Source organism: Nomascus leucogenys, chromosome 5 (assembly GCF_006542625.1).
Source record: "Nomascus leucogenys isolate Asia chromosome 5, Asia_NLE_v1, whole genome shotgun sequence".
In the NCBI taxonomy this organism is placed as follows: Eukaryota; Metazoa; Chordata; class Mammalia; order Primates; family Hylobatidae; genus Nomascus; species Nomascus leucogenys.
The window spans coordinates 129,677,041-129,691,875 of record NC_044385.1 but is presented as its reverse complement, the minus strand read 5'-3'; the positions used below and the strand labels follow the sequence as shown (position 1 = coordinate 129,691,875).

The 14,835-nt window shown below is 37.4% G+C and overlaps 1 long non-coding RNA gene across 1 annotated transcript; it reads right to left on the bottom strand.

The window, feature by feature from the left end:
• Positions 1–4,825: 4,825 nt before the first annotated feature.
• On the bottom strand, positions 4,826–7,686 carry LOC115835116. Its single transcript, XR_004030037.1, has 2 exons — positions 7,137–7,686; positions 4,826–5,193 (listed from the first exon to the last, which is right to left on the bottom strand). It is a non-coding gene; the product is annotated as an uncharacterized LOC115835116 (long non-coding RNA).
• Between the last annotated feature and the right edge of the window lie 7,149 nt (positions 7,687–14,835).

The following is a 14,835-nucleotide window of genomic DNA, read 5'->3' as shown; positions in this document are numbered from 1 at the left end:
ACAAAGGGGCCCAGGTGAGAGAAGGCGAATTCCTGATGAGGAATCATCATCCACAAAAAGTAGCAGAAATTTCTTAGTTAATCTTACATCTCACAACATGACAGGCTGTGGCCTCAGTCATCTACATTCGTCCTTGAGGGTTTTTTTTTAATGTAAGAGAATATTATTCAAGTAAGTATATCACAAATGATTCATTCAACCAGGATAAAGGGAAAATGCAAGGTAACGCATGCTCAGTGCAATTGAATTCCTCCAATTTCTCCTAGGCACCGTTATTGTCAACCAGATAATGCTGTGTTGCTCCTGTTTTAAATCTGAACATAACTTTACCATGCAGGAAAATAAACTCACAAACAAAAATACATTTTCAGACTCCATCAAGAGTTCTGCCAAGCATAGAGTTTACAAGTGTAACAATGGCAGCTGTTCCCACTAGTAAGAACAGCTGGGAAAAACAGAACTAGAGTCATTATCTCTCAGATTACGATCTGCTGGAACAATGCCCAAAATATCAACACTGACACTGAGTGACAGCATTTAGCCTCTGATAACCTCATTTAAATTTCCATTTCATTTCACTAAAGTGCATTAACAGTGTCACATATTCAAGAATAAACAAAACATTTCAGAATTATTCCAACAATATATGTGGAAATCTGTTTTCTTTTAGAGACTTTGAACTGCCTGTATTCAAGATTAGCAAATATCGAGTCACTTCATTCCTGAGACCACCATCTAAAGGAAGCGCACTTTTTTGGAAGAGAAGTAATAGAATGGATATATATTGCTCAAGCTATCCATGTAATACAATCCAAGTTTGATTATTACAGTTAGAAAATCGGCACCACAATGTCCAGAAGATCAGGGATAGAGAAACATCCTGTCAATCTTATGCTCTATGGGCATGAGTGAAGATTATGAATTCAGAAAGTAAGTTACATTTACAAACCACTCGTGTATACAGAATACATCTATGTATGACTCTGCAAAAAGCAAGTAGAATATAAAATAATACAGAAATAATAACCTCTCTATGAAGGAGAAGCTATAGGAATGACAAAGATAGAAGGGAAATGAACAAGAGGATGTCCTAGAAGTCAAGTACAGAGAAAGCCTGCTGAGGAGTCAGCAGTGGTCCGTGGCATGTGATGGATGACTCTTCATTTGTACTGCATATGGCCTTAACATCTTTTCGGAAAGTATGAGCAAACAAACGTAAATACTATAATTGTGAGTGCACCATTATAGAAGATAAAACTCCCAAGAATGACTTAAAGGAATCAGAAAAGAGAACAACGCATTGTGTAAAAGAAATGATATTTATTGTTTCTTATTATTGAGAATATCATAGAGCAAAGAACACTCCAGCCAGTGTCAGGTAGCTGCAGAGATTATTTTACTACCTGCAGAACAGTTATAAAAGACTAGATTCCGTAAGTATTTGATATTAAAATCTATCTGGAAAATTGAGACAGGAAAAAAACAGGTGGCATCTGTAAGCATCATGCATCCCCTTCTGCTCCTGGAATTCCATGTTTAATAGAAAATTTTAATTCAAACACTCTAGGTGACTGACGAGGTTACAGTGACATAGATGATATCCTAAAGTGTGAGTTTCAGAATCAGGAAGAACCCAGGTTTATCCCGTAAGTCATAGTTGTCAATGTTTTTCAGGTGGTTCCTACATGCTCAGGAAGTTTTTGGTGGGCTGCACATGGATTGTTTTCTCACAAAATTCTCCTAGCCACCCTGAGGTTTCATATTATTGTTACCCTCATTATATAGATGAGGAAAATCTGCCACAGCCATGTTAAGTAACTTGGGTAAGGTCAGGGAGTTGGTAAGTGGCAGAGATAAACTATAAAGTATCTCACTTCCTCCAAAATGTCACTATCTGGATGACTACAAAAGTCACTACACTTCTTGGCATTGCACTATGCTTTTCTGTACAACATGAATGAATCTCATGCCCTACTCACAAGGGTGTTATGGGATAACATCAAAACCATTGCCTTCTATAAAACAGTGACTCAATGCTGCTGACATCTTTATGACCATCATTAAAGATTATCAAGCACTTGAAACAAAAACCTTCTTAAATGTCTAAAATGAGGAAACCCTCTTGATTGCAGCTGACTGATAGCTGGAGACTCTTGTAAAGCCATCTTCTGTTTACATTGTACGGAAAAGCAGCTACTTGTCCTGAGTTCCACACCTTCCTGCTGTAACCTCCCACTATGACTTTTCCTTTCCTCCACATTGATCAAATAAACCAAGAAATTTCTACATATTAGAGGTGCTAAAGGGAGAAGGCAGTAAGTCCAGACATGGGGAAGGGGCTGGATAGCTGCATATATATTAATTGACTATATTTATTTCTGCAGGGACAAAGACAGCCTTAACGTTTCCCTCAGTTAAATTCAACTTTAGTCAGGTTTCTTCCTGACTCTATGCCCCTGACCTCCTTTTTCATAGAAAAACTTTAGAACACTTGCAATTGGAAACTCTCTCTGTGCCTCTTTAAGATATAAATCTTCTCCCAACCTCTTTCAAGTTTTACAACTAAGGAATGTCTTTTTCAAGGACCTGGAAGCCATCACTGAAATGGCATCATCCAGAAGGAGTCCCTATCTCCCAGTCTCTGTGAAAGGGCAGGAGCCAAACTTCCATCAGCACCAGTTGGGAAACACAGGTGGCCTGATCCCACTGACCAACCTCCCGTCATGTCATTCAGTACTTTTCCACTAGTTCACTCCAGTGTTTAAAACCTCGCCCACCTTTCATTTTAAGGGTGTGGAGTTTAGTCTCTCTCCCAGTTGCAATAGTCTTGAATAAAGTCTTCCTTGCCTGTTTAACTCTGTCTGGTGCAAGTTTCTTTGACTGTGGTGGATTTTACATTCACTTGAGAGAGCAGAAACTAGGCAGGAAGAGGAAAGAAAATTATGTAGTGGATTTTCTGATGAGATAAAAAAATGGAGGCTGCCTTAGTATAAGCTTTGTATGTAAAAGTGCCAGCACCTCCATGACATCTTGATTGGGTCATGAAAGGAGTCATCCCCGAGCATGCAGACATCATGGGAAGAACTGAAAGTGGGATGGGGGGTGGACAAGGCATGAAAAATAAATGACAGCTTTAAATAAGAACAATTATAAAATTTATACTCTACAAGAATAGACTTTTATGTAGATTAAAATGCATTTAAATGCAAATTCAAGGCATATTTTTATGTAAATTGATATGTGGTCTTCTTGTCTATTTCATATATTTGGCTGTGACCTTGTAAAGACCTTAGCAACAATTCCTCTCTACTGCTTTAGAACTGTTAGGCAAGGAGAGATCTATTGTGAGCTCCTCTTCAAGTAACTGGGTGAGTTTTGCGGAGGAAGAAGGGAAACTTTCTAATGATCTGAAATTCTGAAATACTTAGGAGTATTTAGACCAGAGTAATATATTTAGGCATAAATACTCAAGAGTTCCCCAGGATAGTTTCCATCCTGATGGGCTAGTATGGAATTCAGAGCTCTCAGTAAACATTAAAACCCAGTGCCTACCCAGGATCATTGATGGAGACTGGGGAACAGAGCTGACCTTTCTTGGGGCAGATGAATGCTTTGAAAGTGTCTGACACTCCTTGAAAGAACAACACGTGCCTATACCATGTCCCTTCCACCATGAGAGCTTTGGGTTAGAACTCAGATGAATTTATATTTAAAATCCTGGCTATGAGAGCTTGGGCAAACAAGAAAACTTATCAAAGCTTCAGGTTTCCAATATATAGATTGATTGATAGATGATTGATATAGATAGATAGAGTTCCTTTATTTGAGAGAAATAAAAATCTCTACTAAAGAGAGGTGTTGTGATACTTACTGCCATATCTGGCACAGAGAAGACACTTAATGTAGGCAGCTTCTATTGTCATTATTATTGTTACCATTATTGTGATTTTTCCAATTTTTAAAATTCCCATTTACCAATAATAAAAGCCCCACATCACTTGACTTTGGGTTCCTGGATATGTGTGTGTTCCTTAGATATCCAAACTGTGATTTTACTTGTCAGAGAAGTGAATTTCAAGGAGCTTTGGGCCTAGATAAATTAATTTCTACTATGCAACGTTTATGATAATGACACGTACAAATGATTTGCTCAGTAAATGCATTTGAATGACTTCCCAAGTTTGATGCTGTGTTAGTTTGTCAGGGCTGCTATAACAAAGTACCATACACTGAGTAGCTTAAACAAAAGAAATTTATTTCACAGTTCTGGAGACTAGAGCTCCAAAAGCTGGGTGCTGGCAGGTTTGGTTTCTTACAGAAAGGCCCCTCTCCTTGAGGGTTGGTTTCTTACGGACAGGCCCCTCTCCTGGTCTTGTAGATGGTCATCCTCTCCCCGTGTCTTTATATAATCTTCCCTCTGTATCCAAATTCCCTCTTCTTATCAGGATGCCCATCTTGTTAGATTAGAGCTGACCCTAGTGACCTCATTTTATTTATTTCTATAAAGACTCTGTATCCAAATACAGACACATTCTGAGGTACTGACCCCAACATGAATTTTGTGGCGGACACAGTTTAGTCCATAACACATGACTTAATTTTATATATGTCTATTTTATCTAATTTTCTACTTAGTGGCTTTTCTTTTCCACCTCATCCATTATTGTTTCCCAATATTTATAATGTTTAATCATTATTAACTATTGAAACACCTTTAAATTTAACCTGATACAGAAATGCCCTAGTCCAGATACCAGGTAGAGCAGGCTGGGATCTCACATAAGAATATATGGTAGAAGGAATTAGAATTTTATTTCATAGAGAGTAAGCCCTAAGTATTTTATTTCTTTATAACCTCCACAGTGTCATGCAGTACAGTAAACGCACAGCACATGCCTGTGGGAAAGATGAGTGAATCAATGAATGAATTAGCAGGATTCAAAGAGCAACAGCTGACATTTATAATCCCTCTTCTTCTAAGCACACAGAGTAATCGTGTTGCCTTGTCGAAGACTCTTTAGAGTTGCCTGGCTGGGGAATGTTTAGTTTGAGAGAGCCTAGGGACTCACACTCATCATGGAGAAGCCTGAACTGCATCTTGAGATTTGCCAGTGTTTCCAGAGCAATTCGAGCATTGCTCCAGCAGTGTGAATTTGTGTCAGGGAAATAAAAAGCCAAGGTCTCCAGTAGACCCTGGGGAGAATGGAGACAAGAACATCGCATTATTTAAATGATTAAAGCAAGAAATTTAACAGTGAAAAGTGATAAGGCATTGCATTTTCCCTTTAAAAGGTCGAATTCTGTTTACTTTGACCAAGACCAGGCTTAATTTTAAAACAGGGAGGTGATCCAGTTTATACCAAAATACCAATATATTCAAATAATAAACTAAATTAGCCCTTCTGATTAAAAAAAGATCTTATCAAGATGCTAACCACTGTGGCACATCTGCAAAGAGAACCTTGCATAAGTTCAAAATTGTCCAATTCCATAGAGAAAGCTGTTATCTAGTTTTTTAAACACCTGTAGCTTCCCTAACTCCACAGTTTATCCCATCTATAATTTTCAAATCCCCACCTATTCATTTTCCACTATCTCATTTCCACTTGAAAACAGAATAATTAGGAAAGAAGACAGATACATACATACATACATGATATCTAGACAGATAGATATCCATAGATAAAATAATAAAAACCCAATCTCTAGCTAGATAAAGAGTATTGTTCCCAGTTCACATTTCAGTTATCTTAAATGTTTTTTTGTGGGTTTATTCTTTGGGTAGGAATGTATTGGTTTTGGTTTTTTATGTTTAACAAAGACAAAAGAGGAAGAGGACAGAAAAGACAATTGCACATTTCTAAGTGTTTTATCAGAGCCTCAGTGTAGAGGTTGTGTTATGATCCCGGGTAGAAATTTGTTTTCATCACAAACCACCTCACAGTATGATACAATTTATCATGATTGTCATCCTAGGCTCAAGGGAGAGCAGAAATAGAATTCTAGCAGCTCTGTGCATAAGGACCTATGTACTCAAGCGCATGGTTAATCCTCAGTGAAATCACTGCCATCATTGGGTGCCAGCCACTGGCTTACTGACAGTAGTTGGCCCCAAGTGCCCAACTTTTAAGCAGTTGAATTCACATCAATTGATAAATATTTAGGGCAAAAATCACTCAAGTGCATAAACATACCACCCCAAACTCAACAACACAATCCTGTATGCATTTCCAATTCTTTATATAGACAGGGCATTTTACAGTTAGTTCTCCCTTTTTCTTCTTTTTAAACTGCATTTCAATGCCCCAGGTTTGTTTAAACTTCTGTCAGAATGTTGACTTGGACTGAGATTTTATTTTTAATTCAGGAAAGAAGAGGATAGAATGTCTTTAAAAGAAGAAGGAAATTCGGTGAGTTTTCTGCAATTAGCACCATAGAAGTCAGTTAAGATGCCTTCTGGAAATTTCCAATAGATACGGGGTAAGTTAGAATGACAGCAGGCAGCAAATGAAAACAGCACTTGGCAATTTGGGAATCCTTTTTTTGTGACAAACTATCTGGTAGGCAACAATTTTGGCTTTCTCTAAACTTGTATAACTTGCTGTTATTTTGGCTGATTTTGATCATTAGCACAATTGCACATAGAGAACTGTCAGTAAAATTAACTTAAGGCTGAATTCACGCCTACTTTCCCACCTCATTCTACTTAAGTACTTTCAGAAATCCATTCTTTACTTCTAGAAACCTTCCCATCATTATAGATCAAGCACTTAAAGTGAAGTTCAGACCTCAAGTCTCTCTCTCTCTCCAATTCATGCTTTCCTATAGACTGGATTTTTTACTTCAAGTTTATCTGGCTAAAATATAAGTACATATTCACATCACTAAATAGAAAGACAATGGTCCACAAACATGCTCCACTTTCTATGTTTACTACCTTAAAAAACTGTATCATTATCCAGTTGCTCAATTCATAGGCTAGGTCCTTTTCTTCCTTCTCTTTTTCTATGGTAATACTTAACTAATCACCTTTTTTTCTTTTTTTTTTTTCAAATTTTCCTTCTTCCATATCTCTTGTATCTGCCCATTTTTTCATGTGCCAACACCATCCAATTCAGACTTCAGTCATTCCTCACCTGCTTATTGCAATAGCTGTGAAGAAACTTGCTTCCTTGGGCCACCCTTTCACATTAATTCTACGACGCAGCTAGTCATCTTGCCAACATGAAAATCTCTTCACGTCACTTTTATAAAGACTCCGCATAAAATCCAAATGACATGGGATAGTGAACAAACCCTTCATGGCTTGTCTCAGCAAACCTCTCCAGCCTCATTTGTCACTTCCTTAGCTAACCTTGAGCCCCAATATTCGGCTACTCACAGGTCCCTGGACCAGCCATGATTTCTTTACCCTCTTGTCATTTTCCCTATGCCTGGAGCTTCGACTCCTTCCCCTGCTTCAGTTCTTTCTCAGTTTCTTGTAGAAGTCAGTTCTTGCAGAAAACTTGTGACAGTAGAAAACTTGTGACTGTATCTCCAGCAAGGCACTGTGAATCTTGTGTGCTCCTTAAAGAATTTATTGCAAAGGGGGCTTACTTTTATATACCATCTCCCTCTATCTTAAAAGCTCCTTTTAAGAGCGGGAATTCTGCCTGTTTAATCACCATTTATTACTGAATCCTGAGTATATAATGTAACACCAGGGCCATAGAAATTTCATGCTTTATAAATATTGCTCAAAGAATGAATGAAGAGATGGCAGAGGAAGATGTCTTAGAAATCAATATTACAGTTGTGTTGCTGTTGCTGTTGCTCCAGTGAGGTCTTGGGGAAATTATTCGCCCTGATTGGATAGCTTTAGCTCTTTCATCTTTGGAGTGAATATTTAGTGAGGACAACCTACTCCTTAATGAACGATATTGAGGTGGTAACAAGAATTCCATCCACATTTTTACTTTCCAGTGTTTGGGGCAAATTCAGTCATTTTGTAATCATGAGTAGAAATTCAATAACTTCTTTACTAATTAAAACTAGAAATCCATATAAATGCAAACAGTAAATCCTTTACCAAAATTACATACAAGTCAGCATTGAAAATAAGAAGTGGTTTTTTAGACCCTAGGCTCTTAGAAAAAGATGGCTCTTATTTTTTAAATGGATTATGTTCTGCAATAAAGCATATGTTTTACATTTTCCTAGGCCACAAACATATGTCATAATGTACACTGTGTATTTGTACTATAAGTCGTTTGCTTTAAAAAAATAAAAAGGATTTTTAAGCTATCTGAATCTCTATTTGGTTCTTGGGGTTTTTGCTTTACTTCTGTGAAGAGATAGTTCATGCCACTTTGGTACTTTCTAATTTTCTTCCTGTGCTTCTGAAAGACAACTATCTGTCTCCTTTAGTAAAGATATTCATCATGAAATTATAACATGGTATAGGTTGAGACATGCCAGGATATTTCACCGACTATGGGGACAGTCAGTAACAGACCTCTTTATTATCCCAGCAGTCAAAGCCCGGTTTTAAAATGTCAAGTGTCTCTGCAGTGCCTACTTCCAATTTACTGGGGAAGAGGAAAGAAAGATTAGAAAGAGATTAAATGTATGGGTATTTAGTACCATAAAAAAGGAATTAGAAAAATTGAATTTATTAGAATTAAAATTATTATAAAAAAGGACCAAACCATGGTAGTCCTTGGAATGCCGCCTTCTCATTTTGAACTTCTTGAGATGGAACATGAATTAGTGACTATCTAAGAAATTAGAAATTAGACATCCTGGGCCTTAGAAACTTTTGGTTTTTATATCTATAAAAAAAGGACACATCCCAAGTTGTGCTTACATTCTTACTTAATCAAACATGATTTTTAAGATATGCAAACACAATTAGAAGGTGAGTAGGTAACTTGGATGCCTAGTAATCAACATTTAGTTATAATTTATGATGTCTTAATTAGTTTCCTTATAATTTAATTGATGAAAATTATTTACATGTACAAATAGCCACTGACTGTGAAAGCTAGTGGAGCCAAGATCCAACTTATATTATTTTCCCAACCAATAAACAAACAAACTTAGCAACCAAATTATTTTTGTAGTCTATTGTTTAGGATATCCGTTCTGTTTACTATTACAGTGAAGAATGCTGTATAGGGAATTGAAAAACTGTTATTTTGAAGAACAGAGTTTCTCCCCCTCAGTACTACTGACATGTGGGATGAGAAGATTCTTTGTCCTGGGGAGCTGTCCTGTGCATTGTAAGAGGCTGAGCACCATCTTGGCCCTGCTTCTGCCTACTTGATGCCAGGAGCACACCCCTCCCAGTTACAACAACCAAAAACGTTTCCAGGCATTGCCCCCAGTTGGGCCACCGCTCTAGTCTCCTAGTGTTCTAAGTCGGGAATGTGCCATTTGTCATTATTTAAAGCACTCAGTGATAGTACAGCACTTAGTAAAAAAAAAAAAAAAAAAAAAAAGGGAAAGATATGCCTATAATGCTGTGCTAGATGGTCCAAGAGAAATAGGAACCCAAAGTGTAGAAAGAAGCAGGCCTGGGATGACCTAACAAATCTTCTCAGTCTCTACAGGCTCTTAGGCCAGGCCCTTCACTTTTTTTTTTTTTTTTTTTTTTGAGATGGAGTCTCTGTTGCCCAGGCAGGAGTGCATGGCACTATCTCGGCTCACTGCAACCTCCGCCTTCCAGGTTCAAGCAATTCTCCTGTCTCAGCCTCCCAAGTAGCTGGGACTACAGGTGTACACCACCATGCCCTGCTACTTTTTGTATATTTAGGAGAGACTGGGTTTCACCATATCGGCCGAGCTGGTCTCAAACTCCTGACCTTGCAATCCTCCTGCCTCGGCCTCCCAAAGTGCTGGGATGACAGGCAGGAGCCACTGCGTCCAGCCGCCCTTCACATTTTTATTCCTCAATTTTCTACCATAAAAATGAATAATACTAATAATTCTCTCATAAGGTTGGGGTCCCAATGAAGGGAGCTAAAACATGAGAAGGACCAATGAACTACACAGATGGATGGGCCTGGAGGGCGTCATGCTAAGTAAATAGGCCAGGAACAGACTCACTCATATGTGCAACCTAAAAAGTCAAACTCACAGAAGCAGAGAACAGACTGGTGGTTACCAGGGCTGGTGGACTTAGGGTCAGGGGAAGATATTGATCAAAGGGCAAAAAATTCAGTTAGACAGGAAGAATATGTTCGAGAGATCTATTGTACATTATGGTGACTGTAGTTAATAACAATGTATAATTTAAAATTGCAAAGATAATAGATTCTAAGTGTTTTCACCATACACACAAAATGAGTATGCAATTTAATGCAAATGTTTATTCACTTGAGTTAACTATTCCACAATGTATTCATGCAGCAAAACATGTTGTACACTATACACATATATTTTTATATGCCAGTTAAAAACTAAAATAATCATCTTAACCAAAAAAAAAACGCCAGCAAAGATACTAGCACATAATGAGTATTCAATAATAGGTTTATTTTGTTATTAACAAAACATGATTCAAAAAGTCATTCAAAAATATTTTTTGCAATGATGTTTGCAGGGAAAATTTCTCTTTTTATCATGGATCAAATGACTTTAGATAAACAGAGTCAAATTTTCCCACACAGCCCTTATAATTTTAGGAATTTATAATTAGTATAATAATTCTTCTTAAACTTAGTTATTAAGAGGTAGTGTAAGCTAATGGTTAAGAACATGAATTTTAGAATCAGACAGATCTAGGCAAATAACCCTTCCTCCAGTGTGATTTTCTATGCCTCACTTAGGCATAAAACTAAACAAATTATAAAGCTGTAGTTTTGTTTTTGAATTTACTTTCTACTGATACGGGCTTGGAGGTAGCTCTAAGACAAAAAAACTACCGATGCTTAAGAAACATTGAATTAATGGTGTTGCTTGAAAGTTAAGAAACAATAGAAAATGAAAATAAAATAAAAATGTGTTAGGAAAGAAAGGAGAAGGGAAGGAAATGTACATTTAGTGCCCACTTCACACCAGGCACTACAGAAGCTTCTTCTGCAAGGATGATCTACTTAATCCTCACCATAATACACTGATAGCTTCATTTTACAAAGAGCATCAGAGGGGTGTTGTAACTTACTTGACAGCACACAGTAAATAAATAACGGAATGAGAACCAGCACAGAAGTCACCCTGACTCCAGAACAGCTGTTTTTATCTACCACCATGGGCTGCCTGGATACACCCCAGCCCTGACAGCTACAGAACTCTTCTTTATGTCCAGCTTTTGCTGACACTACACAGAGAGAATACTGAATTTTAGCAGGTAAGAAAAAGCAATAGTTATCCTCACAAATGTTATCATCTTAAGGGAAGTAGCTGTATCGTTATGATTATTTCATCAATTGGCTTGAGATAGTAGCCAGTTTATGGAGATTAAATACTATTTTAAAAAGGTTTCAGTGGGAGGCTGAGGCAGGCAGATCATGAGGTCAGGAGATCGAGGCCATCCTGGCTAACACGGTGAAACCCTGTCTCTACTAAAAACACAAAAAATTAGCCGGGCATGGTGGCGGGTGCCTGTAGTCCCAGCTACTCCGGAGGCTGAGGCAGAAGAATGGTGTGAACCCGGGAAGTGGAGGTTACAGTGAGCCAAGTCATGCCACTGCACTCCAGCCTGGGCAACAGAGCGAGACTCCATCTCAAAAAAAAAGGCGGGGGGGGGGGGTTTCAGAAGTATTATTGTCAAGAATTACAAAAATAAAAAAGGAGAATGCAAGTTTCTAAAATCCAAAACATTTCTATAAATGAAAGACTTAAGGGGTCAAGGGGTCAAAGAACCAAAGTGATGAATTTTTTGTGTGGGTGGGGTAGACTCCTTAATGTTAATACAGTTTTGTTGTATTGTAGAAAAATTTATGACACCATTATCTTATACAAAAGATCTGCCCATTTTATAGATACAGCAGTCCCCCTTATCCTCAGCTTTGCTTTCGAAAGTTTCATTTGCTCGAGATTAACTAACTGCAGTTTGAAAATATTAAATGGAAATTTCAGAAATAAGCAATTCATAAGTTTTAAACTGCATGCTGTTCTATGTAGTGTGATGAGATCTCACAGTGTTCAGTCCCGTTATGCCTGGAGCATGAATCCTCCCCTCTTCCAGAGTGTCCCCACTGTGGATGTTCCCTGCCCGCGAGTCACTTAGCTGTCTCAGTTACCAGACTGACTGTCCAACATCCCCATGCTTGTGGTCACATCATCCTTATCTTGCTTAATAATGGCCCCAAAGTGAAAGGGTAGTATTAATTTTTAAAGTTTCCTGAATTCACAATCCAGGAAAAAGATATTAATGTACTCAGAGAATTCGCTGAAAATGCCATTTGCAATCCCTATTCCTATTCTCTGAGCATGGTTTCACAGAGATGCTCAGCGTACTTTTGAAATGAGCCATGCCACCAAAACAAAAGTGACATTTGCTTTGTTGTATTAAAACAACTTGAGAAGCATGCAGCAGCTCCTGAGGTGAATTTCTTGGGATAGAATGGAGCAAGTTTTAATATTAGCTCACACAGATATTTGCACTTTATGATATTTATTACATAGACTCAACTAATAAAAAACTAAAAAAAAATTAGAACTGAGGCTTTGTAACTTGGCTAAAATGTAACATGTCATTATAAGTGGTTTGTAGAATGAACTGCTTTTAGACTGATACCCTTTAATGTTCATATTTGTTTCATAAATTTGTCACCCAGATCCCTTGGTGAAATCTCCCTAATGTACACCGAACAAATAAAAATGATTCAAGATGTAAGTAACTAATAAAATCTTGTCCTCATTATTTTAAGAGGATGTCACTAACTGACCAAGAATATGTCACTTCATCAGCTCTGAAATCTTTAACAGATCAGTAAAATAAATCATAGCAAGTGCATGAACTGAGAGTCTGGTTTCTTAAAAAAATGCATCAAGTGAATTTTATTTTCATCTACTCAGATGGGCGATGAGCACTCAATAGGAGTAAAGATTGTTTTGGAAGGTGCAGATAAATTTCAGTAACAATATCTATGTGCCTGCAGTGTTGCTGGCAGTAGCTTATCCTAAGTATCTGCTCTTATTTTTTACAAACTAAAGATCATGTTTGGGATGAAAAGTTTTACAAAACACACCCAAGATTTATTTTATGTGAATGAATGAATAAATTTATAAATAGGGATTTTTGTTTCATGCAGTATTTTAGAAACTTAGCCCTAGTTTGTTTGAATTTCTTCCCATCTGGAAATGAATCTATGCTGCCACCCTTTGAACCTGGAGTCTGAGACTGTTTGGACATGGAGTACAGCAGAAGTGAGGCTGTGTTGGGTTTTGTACCCAAGTCTTAAGACACTGGCAGCTCTTGAACAGAACAACCAGCACATTGGTGGCTTTTCAAGGTGTGTTTCAGGTTACCTCAATAATATACAATGTCTATATACAGGTTATATATATATGTATCTATATATATATATAAATTATAAGATCAAGTATTTGTTTCAGGTTCAGAATCAAGGTTTTCAGGTTCTACCATGGGACCACGGATATTTACAGGGGCAGAAGAGATGACAAAGGTAATAAATTCCCTCATTCTTGGCCACAACACTGTAAGCACTGCCTTTCTCTTGAAAATAAGGAAGTCTTGGGTAGAGGCCCACATGTGGAGGACCCAAAAACCAGCACCAACTTGTAGCCATGTGAAGGAGTCATCTTGGCTGTGGATCCTTCATCCACGTGAGCCGCCTGCCCTTGTCAATATCCTGTAGAATGCATGTGAGCTGTCCCCACGAAGAGCTGACAAAGATGCAGATTCGGGAGCAACATAAATTAGTGTTGTTATTTTAACATGAGTCTTGCGATAGTTTTTTGTGCAATGGTAGATTAAGAAGAATATTTGTAAAACCAACAGATACACTACGCAGTTATTTTCAAGAGAAACGCAATGCTTACACAGTTTTTTGGTCAAGAACAAGGAAAATTATTACCTTCATCATGTATTCTACCCAGGTAAATATCCATGGTCCCATGGTGGAATCTGAAAACCCTGATTCTGAAGCCAAAGCACAATACATGATTTTATTTTATTTTATATATATATGTGTATATATATATATATATATACACACACACACACCACACACACATATATACGCACACTACCATATATATACTACTATATGTATACTATATATATGTAATTAATGTGTAGGCATATATATTAGAATTGAATGAAAGAGATTCCAAAATATTGTTTTCTGCTTAAAAAGTAAATGTAGACTGTATATGGCATAAACTAGGTAACCTAGGCAAGTGAGGTAACCTGAAACACACTTTGAAAAGCCACCAACCTACCTAGGTGTCTACAGTAGGTCTATGCGAATCCTCCCTGTCCCCGGTTCTAACAAATTGACTGTCTGAGGTTTTGAGCAGAGACCAGAAAAATATATGGACTTCCCAAAAATAAGAGTTCTCAATACTAACACGTAGGAAGAAAAAAAAAAATTCTCTAGCTCCGCCTCAGAACAATTAAATTAACACCTCTGGCTGGGTAGATTAATATCACTACTAAAACAAAGCTAAACAGAACCAGAAGGGCCTAATAATTATCATATGGGACCAAATCTAATAATCATTAATCTAGGATTTCTAAAATATTAAGTTCTTCCTTCTATTTTCCAAAAAAGTGAAAGCAAGGGAGGAGTAGAAAGTGTTAATTTTCCTTCCTTCTCTCTCATTTTTCTCTAAGCCTAAATGATTCCCTGTCTTAGGGTAAACAGCTGAGCAAATGGAAAAAAT